Source organism: Helianthus annuus, chromosome 5, assembly GCF_002127325.2.
Source record: "Helianthus annuus cultivar XRQ/B chromosome 5, HanXRQr2.0-SUNRISE, whole genome shotgun sequence".
Lineage (NCBI taxonomy): Eukaryota > Viridiplantae > Streptophyta > Magnoliopsida > Asterales > Asteraceae > Helianthus > Helianthus annuus.
The window spans coordinates 13802318-13813228 of NC_035437.2; the positions used below are offsets into that span (position 1 = coordinate 13802318).

Consider the following 10911-nt stretch of genomic DNA (forward strand, 5'->3'; position numbering starts at 1 on the left):
TTTTTGACTAAAGAAATCAAAGACTTCTACGGTTCTACCATCGAAAGAGCCACAAGATCTCACATTAATGATAATACAGGTTGTAGAAGTTTCAACATCCAAGACAGGAAACCATGGTCATGGTAAGTGCCACTTTATTAGAGAAAAGCTTGAAGATATTGTTCCATCCTCCCACAATTGTGATGTATGTTTATATGCATTTTGGCTGTTAATTTGTGTTTTTTTTTCTCTATTCGCATTGTGAAAAGGTGGTCATTTGCAGCAAGAGACAGACATGATGGTTGCTTGTGATGTGATTATTTTCTGTTTGCAATTCATTTGCTTTATAAAGCTATTTATTTAAGATAATTTTCATTGGACTGCAGTCTAAAACATACATATCAAGATTCGTGGATTGAGCAGAGCGGTGAGCAGATGGATTCAGCATCCATACCATCACTATGCGATTTGCTGGTAGCCTGGTACGCTTTAGTATCATCACTATCGGTATATGGTAATTGGTTAATTGTAGTCGGTCCCAGTTCTCAACTTAATGGTGCTTTGACTTGCAATTTGTTCAGTAATATTTTTTTTAAACAAGCTTGCATATTTTTTGTTTCATTTATGCAGGAATACAATCATTAGGCCACCCGAACCACGCCACCCGAACCAAAAGTTTATTTTTAGACGGACCCTCTTTCACCAGAACCTGTTCTATTAAAACTTGTTAAAAAATAAGTTTACAAGAAAAACATAATATGAAAAAATAATTAGTATTTAAGATTGTATATGAACGTACATGAAACAAGTTGCCTCAGCTTTAGTGAGGCGCTTTTGCGCAACAGCTTGCCTCATGTACCAGGCTCCTTTCTTTCATTTTTATAGCCCATGCTAATAATGTATTATTTTTAATAGAATGATCATCATATACATTTTTTATTATGTTCCTACCCATTTGAGCTAATATTTTTTGTTTTACCCATTTGACCTATTTATAACATAGTTATTAAAGCGATCGCCTAGGCGCAAATAAAACCTCGGGCTCAACAAATCCCCCTGAGTGCGCCTCGCGCCTTTAATAGCTATGGTTCATGTCATAGTTATTAAACCGAGCACCCAGGCGCACCTAGGCACAAATAAAGCCCTGGGCCCAACAAATCGCCCTGAGTGCGCCTCGCGCCTTTAATAACTTTGATTTATAGATAACTGGGTCGAAATATGATAAATGCGCCGAAATTGCAAACTCTAGAAAATAAAAGCTTCACATGTAAATATTTAAATATAACTTGGTCGAAATCGCAAACTCGAACTCAGATCCTTAATTGATTCGTTTTGTTTCATGGAGATTTCAAGTTGATCAAAGATCAAGACCACGAAACAAGTTCGAGGTCCGGTTGCATCGTAAGGTACATGTACGATGCTTTCGAATTCATGCTATAAAGTTGCTTAAAACCTTACAAATTTCAGTTCTATATAAGACCATGAAAGGATAAGTTAAATAAAGGGACTTCAAACCATATAAGACTTGAAAGTTGAAACCATCGTCTAATTTTCAGATTACTATCCTGAAAGTCAAAGAATAAGTCTTTTTTCTAAGGAGCTGTCCAAATGTACCAGGTTTGACCCTAATGTCAAATTAATCTCAAAACTAAAGTTAAACGGGTCAAATTAGAAAATGGGTTAAAATTTGGGTAAAGTCATTTTTATTGTAACAAATATTATCTTGATGCCTTTCAAAAATAATAAAGAAAATATTGTCTTTGGAGTCATAGTTAACCCATTCATTGTTACAAAATGTTCTTAAAAATGGAAAAACGTTTGTGAGTCAATCTAACCTGGCTTAGCCTGTTTCATCCTAAGCCTGTTTGAAACCCCATTCATTGATTTGTTTTTATTAAAATTTAAAAAAGCTATGTCAACCTTATAAATACATATACCTTAATTCACATTCAATGCCTGTTTTAGCCAAAACCCATTTTTTTGTAAGGACATAAACCAATTCGATACTTTTTTTAAACGAGTCGTCTCAATCGGTTGTGTTGACAGTCCCAACTGATGCACCTTCTGCAGCTTTATGCTAAAATAAACTTCTTTTGCAAGTTCTTGCAGATTTCTTGTCTCTATCGGTCTCTTGCACGCCACCTGGTGGTGTTATTGTAATCGCAGCTAATTTGACCAAAGATTAGTTGGACAAGTTGGTTCAGCTTGTGAATTTGGAACTCAGGTATGTATTATCTTGACTCGAACGTAGGTTTGTTTCAATTGACTCCTGCCTTAGTTAAGGCGATACTAAATAGGCACCGCCGCCAAATTTTTACACCGGAGGGCCAATCACAAAACACGGGCCATATGATGTCATAAAGGCCATAGGATAGGGCGAAAAATAGTCGTCAAACATATCATACGAGCTGTATGATGTGATGAACACCACCTCATATGGGCCCTCATACAACCTATATGACCATTGTTCACCTGTCATCCAACCCACATCATCATTTATACGTGTCATAGGACACATATGATGTCATATGGGGCCGTATGACATGTCAGTGGTGTCTGGATAGTGTGTTAGTGGTGTTTCTTAAGCGAAGCTCCTTAGTCACATGTATTTATTCGAAAACACGTGTTTTTGTAGGATAACACACACCGGAGGTGGTGTGCCGGAAGAGCTGTTAAAGCAGATGTTTGGAAACAGTGTGGATACAACTGAAGAAGGAATAAGATTTGTGGTTAGCATAAATCTATTAAAGCTCATGAGTGGAGATGTGCAATATCTGAGGGAAGCCACAAAGTCTGCATTCATAATTTCTGTTGAACTTGCCTCTCCTGGTACAAAAAAGCCTTGAACAGGCTTTTATTTTGTTGTTGTTTCAAGAAATCAACTTTTACATGCTTGAGTGTGTCTTGTGTTAATGTGCACGTGTAATAATTGTTTTGTAGCCTTTTTGGGAATAAAATTGTTTTAAGTTAAAAACCATATAAGTGTTTACAGATGATTTGAGTTGCAATATGTTAACGGGAATTACACTTAGAAGTAGTGTACTAAAACAAAGTTTATAACTACAGCGTTAACCAGGTGTATGCAGGGAGTCAACCAACAAATTTTTAGGACCCAAATCGAGATGAAATTTCAGGGACTATTTATAATTTTGTTAGGTTCGTAATTTCGATTTGTATTTAACATAAAAATTATTAAGGAGAAACTTACATAGCGCTTAACATGGCCGGCTATGATGGTGTGCGGGGAGGACTTCCACACAAGGCCCGTGATTTAGAGGGGCATAAGCCATTCCTTTTATTTTTTAGTTTTCATTTTTATCTTTAAAAAATAATTATAAATATAGTATATATACATACACACATTTGTATATACACACATTTTTTAGTTTACTAAGTGACCGATATATCACCGATATTAACTGTATAGATTTTTTTACCTTTAAAATAAAAAATAATAAATTAACCATAATATACATATACACACATTTCCGAAGCTTTATAATTATATATATATATATATATACTTCTGTTATATGTTAGTATCATGAAATAAATTGCCATTCTGATTGAATTGTATCCTTGCAAACGTTTTATTTATTAATAATCTATGGCCTAAAAATATCTTTTATTTGAGTGTCCCTAAGTGGTATGTTTCCCGCTGCATCGCGCGGGTAAATTACTAATATATATATATATATATATATATATATATATATATATATATATATATATATATATATATATATATATATATATATATATATATATATATAGGGGAAGGTTCAAATGAAAACCACTAGTTAACGCGAAAACTCGAAAACTAATTAAAAAAAGCCAAAAAAACATACAAAAAAAATTTTTTTTTTAATTTTTTTTTTCAATCAAATTTTCGCAGGTTTTTTTATTAAAAAAAAAAATTTTCAAAAAAAAAAAAAATTTTTTTTGTGTAGTGCACATGTGTAATACTGCACATGTGTCTGTGTACTACACATGTGTATTATTACACATGTGCACTACACAAATTTTTTTTTTTTTTTTGAAAAAAAGTTTTTTTATATATAAAAACTAGCGATTTTTATAAAAAAAATTGAAAAAAAAAAAAATTTTGTGTGTTTTTTAGGCTTTTTTTAGTTAGTTTTCGAGTTTTCGCGTTAAAAGTGGTTTTCATTTGAACCATCCCCTATATATATATATATATATATATATATAGGATAAGGATCCGTTAGGAACCACCCTTTATTGCGAGAACCGCGAGAACCAGTGTGAACACATGGCAAAATTGTAATTATGTGATATTTATTATAAAAACACGAACCCCAATGTTTCACAACTCTGTTCAGATCCACAGTTAGGGCTTCATCCAGCTGTTCAGATCCACAGTTAGGGTTTCACTCATCGGATCAGAACTTTGTGTACATCGACGACGGTGGACGACGGTGGCCGCCGGCCTTCACGTAACTCACCGGAGTTCATGACGGCGGCATCCAGTTACGGTGTTTCCAGCGACGTTCACAACGACAACCCACCATTTACACCCTCTACATGGCATCCTCTGATTCATCAAGTGTCGATTCTCACACATCTGATGTTCCTCCTCATACATTCTCTGGTAATCCTCCTCATATCTACATGGCATCATCTGATTCATCTAGTGTCGATTCTCACACATCTGATGTTCCTTCTCATACATTCTCTGATAATCCTCCTCATACATCTGATGCTGACATTGTTGGTGACATTGTTGGTCCATCTGCTGATAATACAGTTGACAGTCACAATACATCTACAAATACAGAACATCAAGAGTTGCAGTTTATTCGATTTGTGACCAAAGGTATTATGTTGACTGTAAATGATGTATATACTTTGTAAATGATATTATATTAAATGTTATGCACATGTGCATTATATTTACTATAAATGATGCTGTATTAAATTATATGCACATGTGCATTATGTTGATTGTAAATGATATTGTATTAAATTATATGCACATGTGCATTAAGTTGAAAATAAGATTATGTCGTTGATGTGTGGATTCTGAACAAGTGCCTTATGAATGACTATCCAATTATGTACATGATGGCAGCAAACAAAGAGGCCTGTGTGGCGGACAACTAAAAAATAGGGCAGGTGACTGTGTGGGATTGGCAATGGAAGAACAATCCGACAACTGGGGAGGCATTGGTGGAGTTTATGTAGCTTTTGGCGTTGCTGAGAGACACTAGAATGAGTACGGGTCAATATGGGTGGGGTTGGCACTCGGAAAAATAAGTCGACTTTCAATGTTAAAACTGTTAGAGAGTATTTGTGTGTCACAAGCGGGGACCCATCGAGTGGCTTTGTAATGACCTGGAATGGCTGGGCTACACCTAAAGCCAATATGCTAGCATGGAAAGGCGTCGAAGGCAGGTTACCGACAAAGACGGATCTGGAATAAGGGGAATTCAGATCAGCAACACATTGTGCCCGGGTTGCGGATACGAGTAAGAAACTGTTGAACATATCCACATTACGTGTTTGAATTATACGATTACACAGTTGAATACATCATTTATTCGGTAATCACAACAAATTACATCCTTTTTATGTCCGATTATATTGTTTTTTGTCATCCATATACAAATAAACATAATTTCACTTGTAACCCCTTTGTAATACAGATGGCAACCTCTGATTCATCAAATATATACCCCCCTCGTGAATCTGATAATGACATTAACAAAGTTAGGTCAACTTCAGCTTATAAAAAGACCTATTTTTATATCCACACTATTGAATCTATGTCTACATCAGAAAATGTCGTTGTAGCCGAACACTCAATTTCCGCTGAATACTCAATTTCTGATGACAATACTTCAACATCGACTGCTATGTCACCCACAAATCTGGACCAACAACAATTGCAATTTATACCAACAGTTACAATTTATACGATAGGAGACTAAAGGTAGTATATAGAAATAGTTTTTACATGCTTGATAACTCTATGTTCCTATATCAGTGTTTATTTATCATTGTTCATTGTTTGTTTTTCTAGTTTTTACATGTTTTACTACTCTATGTTATTATATCAATGTTTATTTAACATTTGCCTGATTACTCTATGTTCCTGATTACTCTATGTTCCTGTATCATTATTTATATAAATTGTTCATTTTTTTTGCTTATCTGCTTGATCAATATAACGATCATGCACATGTGCATTATGTTGATAACACCATACTCGTCATCCGTAAACTGTTAACCATCATTAAGATGCACATGTGCCAACAATCCATAATCATCACAAATAAACTGTTAACCATCAGTACATAATTATGCACATGTGCATCACATTACCAACACCCCATACTCATCACCGAAAAAAATTGTTAAACATTTATACATCGTGCTTATACACACCATATACCATATTAATCACAGTCTTATATGTTTTTCTTTTTATTTATACAGGAACAATTACGACTTCTACACCTAATGGCACACCATATTGGATACCCGATGTTGATGCTGAATACATCCCTATTATAAACAGTACGATTAACAATTAGGAGGACGTTGATTCCAATGATACCGATGAAGATGTTGATGATGATGATGCTAAAGACACTACATATATATATGAATCTGAGCAACCTCGTAGACATTCATCTAGGCGAGTAGACATTCATCCAGACGTCATATAACATTTAACGATTATTGATTATCCTATACATAATGACAAACAGTTTCTAAGCATTATTCTTTTTGTTTACAATCATTTTGCACTGTATGTACACGTATTCATAGTTTATGATTGTGATCGTGATACTTTGATATCAGTTACTTATGTAATTTCATTATTGACCACCTAACATATATTACCAACATGGTTACTGTTTTGAAAAATGCACATGTGTATACATGTTTACTATTTCACCCCACATGGTAATTGTTTCAAACAATGCACATGTGCATACATGTTTAATGTTTCACTACATATTGTTATTGTTTCGACCAATGCACATGTGCATACATTGTGCATACATGAATATCTTAACTACATGTAATCCGTTTTCCTTTACATGTACATCATCATATGCAATGTGGTACCCCATACGTAATAGGGTACCACATATGTAATATGATACGCTATATCAAACTTTGCACATGTGCAATACCAACATTTTCTATACCAAACAACATAATACATCAAATATTAACAAACATACCAATATACCTGAACAATCAAATAGAGTTAACCACCATATAAAACATCGTATATGTCAAACTTCTTATATCAACTGTTATCTTAAAAACTACCACATATTACAATCAAAATACATCAAGAAAAAAAAAAGAAATTGTCTTTATAAACTGCATATCCGCAAACTACCTAGATAAAATTCGCATTATTTCACAACCTCACACCTTCTGATCTTCTTTCCATTTCATAACTATCTCCCAACACTCCTCCTGTTTCAACGCCTCTTCGTCCATCCCTGGTATTTTTCATCCGTCAACCTATTAATAAAATACGTCCTTGTTGTCAATCCATGAGCAGTTTCGAATAATTTTTTCCTGCATACATTACATATATTACATCAATTATTTCATGTATACACATGTGAAGTAAACATATTACATACAATATGTACAATGTTTATGTTTTAAGGTAATAATGCACGTGTGCATATGCCGTAATACATTCATATTAACTTAATCTGAAAAAATATGCATATGTGCATAACTATGCACATGTGCATTAACATGACTGACCTTATCAACAGGTTTGTTTCAATAAAAAACCTTAACCCTTACCAAATCAAATTTCGTAATACCACCAATCATATTTAACATTAATTAGTAACAATGACAAACTATGCACATGTGCATAAGTTTTTTTTAAATGTAAATGTTATTCACAGAAGCCAACCTCCAAAACAGAGGCAGCCGAACCAACCACTACAGCAAAACGAAAAACAATAACTCAACACAAGAACCTAAAGACCAAAATCTTGCAGCTACCTTATATCGAAACTACACCATTTTTCCCAACTCGCGGACCTATTTTTGGACCGATTCTTATACCATAAGAAACCAACGGACTTAATATTACGGATAATCTCTCTAGGTTTAACTTGAGTCTCTGAGAACCTTTTATTGTTCCTGGCTAACCATATAAACCAACTTGTCATGAACATAATGCCATGTAAATCTTCTTTCACTTCTCTATCCAGATTGCAAAACTTAGAGGCAAATACGATATCTTTAGCAGAAAACATAATACAAGGACTCACCTTGCACCACTGACTGATGTGATAACAGACAGACAGTCGACGCTACCCTGCACGAACAAAGAAGGTGTTCAGCTATTTCATCGCCATCTTCACACAGACAACATTTCACGTCTCTGCCCAACAGTTCCGATCCCGGAGTGCAGTCCGCGTGGGAATACGATCTAAAACCGCCCTCCAAAAAAAATTCATTTTTGGTACCCATTTCGATCATTTCACAACGTGCCTGCTATTGAAATCGGAGCCGCTATACAGGAAGTTCTTGACAGTCTTGACCGAAAAATCAGAGTCATTACATCCCAACCATTCCCAACCATCTTTGCCATTGGACAAAGTGACATCATCGAGGAGCATGATCAACTCGTGCCATTCCAGTAATTCTTTGGCCGAGCTTGGGCTTCTCAACCAATTCCAAACCCCCATTAAGTTTCTATTATCTTGATTGTACCGGTCCGTCACCAGGCATCCTTTATCTTGTTCTATTCTAAATATATATGGAATCGAGTTTTGTGCATAACTGACCTTATTAACCTATTCTATCAAATTATGCACATGTGCATAATTATACGCATTTTCATCAATATGACTGACCTTGTTAAACTAATATGGCAAAATATGCATATGTGCACAACTATGCACATGTGTATTAACATGACTGACCTTATCTGCAGGTTTGCTTCAATAAAAAAAAAACCCTAACCCTTAACAAATTGAATTTCGTATTACTACCAATCATATTTAACATTAATCAGTAACAAAACTACATACAAAAAACACATAAATACCACATTACAGATCGTGATATAACAACAGCCACCCCCAATCCCTCAAAAATTATATACATCACACCATTTTCACTAATGCATATATGAAACTAAGATCTAAGCCTCATATTCACATATAAAGATCTTCTTCGACCATTAAGCGTCATGTTAACATATAAACGTGCAAGTTGACAATTGCTCGCAAACTATGCACATGTGCATGGCATAACTATGCACATGTGCATTAAGATGAATGACCTTATTAACCTATCCTGACAAATTATGCACATATGCATAATTATACACATTTGCATCAACATGATTGACCTTATTAACCTAATCTGGAAAAATATACATATGTGCATAACTATGCACATGTGCATTAACACGGATGACCCACAAGTTTGCTTTAATAAAAAAAACCCTAACCCTTAGCAAATCAAATTTTGTATTACCACCAATCATATCTAACATTAATCAGTAACAAAACTATATACAAAAAAACACATAAATACCACATTACATATAGTTCTATCACAACAGTCACCCCTAATCCCTCAAAAACAATCATATATATCACTCAATTTTCACTAGTGCAGATATGAAACGATGATTTAAGCGTCATATTATCATATAAAAATCTGAATCGATAATTAAGCGTCATGATATCATATAAAATTGCAAACAAAGAGTATAAACTTACAAATTTACGGAACGGTGTAGTTATGCTGAATAATCTGTCAATCGGATGATTGTTCTTCAGATTCTTCCTAATTGTGACAGAGTCTTCGATGATTATGCTCTTATTGCCCTAATTTTGAGCAGATGACGAATATATGGTCGATTATTATGTTCTTATTGCCCTAATTTCGATTACACGATGAATGGTAAGATTGAGATGATGAATTTTGGAGATTCTGGTGTGTTGGATGTGAACTGGGATGACGAAGTTTGTAGATTTTTGGAGTGTCGGACGTGAACAGAATAAAAAGAGGATTTAATTGCTGTTTGAAGTCCAGTTGAGGGGAAGTGATAGCTGATTTTATTTTTGTTATGTATTTACAAAATTGCCCCATGTTCACATTGGTTCTCGCGGTTCTCACAATAAGGGTGGTTCTCGCATGAACCCTACCCTATATATATATATATATATATATATATATATATATATATATATATATATATATATATATATATATATATATATATATATATATAGGGTAGGGATCCTAAGAGAAGTCCACCCTATATGAGAAACTTGAGAAGCATTCTGGACCACACATTTTTCTAAGCCTTTCGTAATATACACATATGTATAGTTTAAAATTGACTATATACATATATGTATATTGAGTTATACACATATGTATATAGTCTATTTTAAACTATACATATGTATATATTACGAAAGGCTTAGAAAAATGTGTGGTCCAGAATGCTTCTCAAGTTTCTCAATTAGCCTACTACTTCTCACATGATCCTTATCCTATATATATATATATATATATATATATATATATATATATATATATATATATATATATATATATATATAATGTAAGTATCTATGAAAAACGCATTTAATCTAGAAAACTTGGCAAACCTGAGTTGTGTGGTCAAGATTGATCCACATCATATCTTTAAACACATGTTAAAAGGGCAAATTAGTCATTTGTTCAAGTCATCATTTCACCCTCTTCCCCATCCCATCAGGTCGTTTATTACCCATCATCTCATCACTTTTTTAAACCAAACAATGTATACAGAACTTGCATCTCTTTCTTCCTTCTTTATCCCCCATTCCTTTCTTCTTCAAAAACCCTAATTCCTTTGCTTTCTCCCATCTTTCATGGCTGATTTTCAGAAATCAATCCATCACCTTTTTAGTC

At 34.1% G+C, this 10911-nt stretch overlaps 1 long non-coding RNA gene across 1 annotated transcript; it reads left to right on the forward strand.

The window, feature by feature from the left end:
- The first annotated feature begins 2084 nt into the window (after nt 1-2084).
- Nucleotides 2085-2958, forward strand: LOC110938585. The gene is made up of 2 exons (XR_002591507.2): nt 2085-2203; nt 2615-2958. It is a non-coding gene; the product is annotated as an uncharacterized LOC110938585 (long non-coding RNA).
- Nucleotides 2959-10911: the final 7953 nt, after the last annotated feature.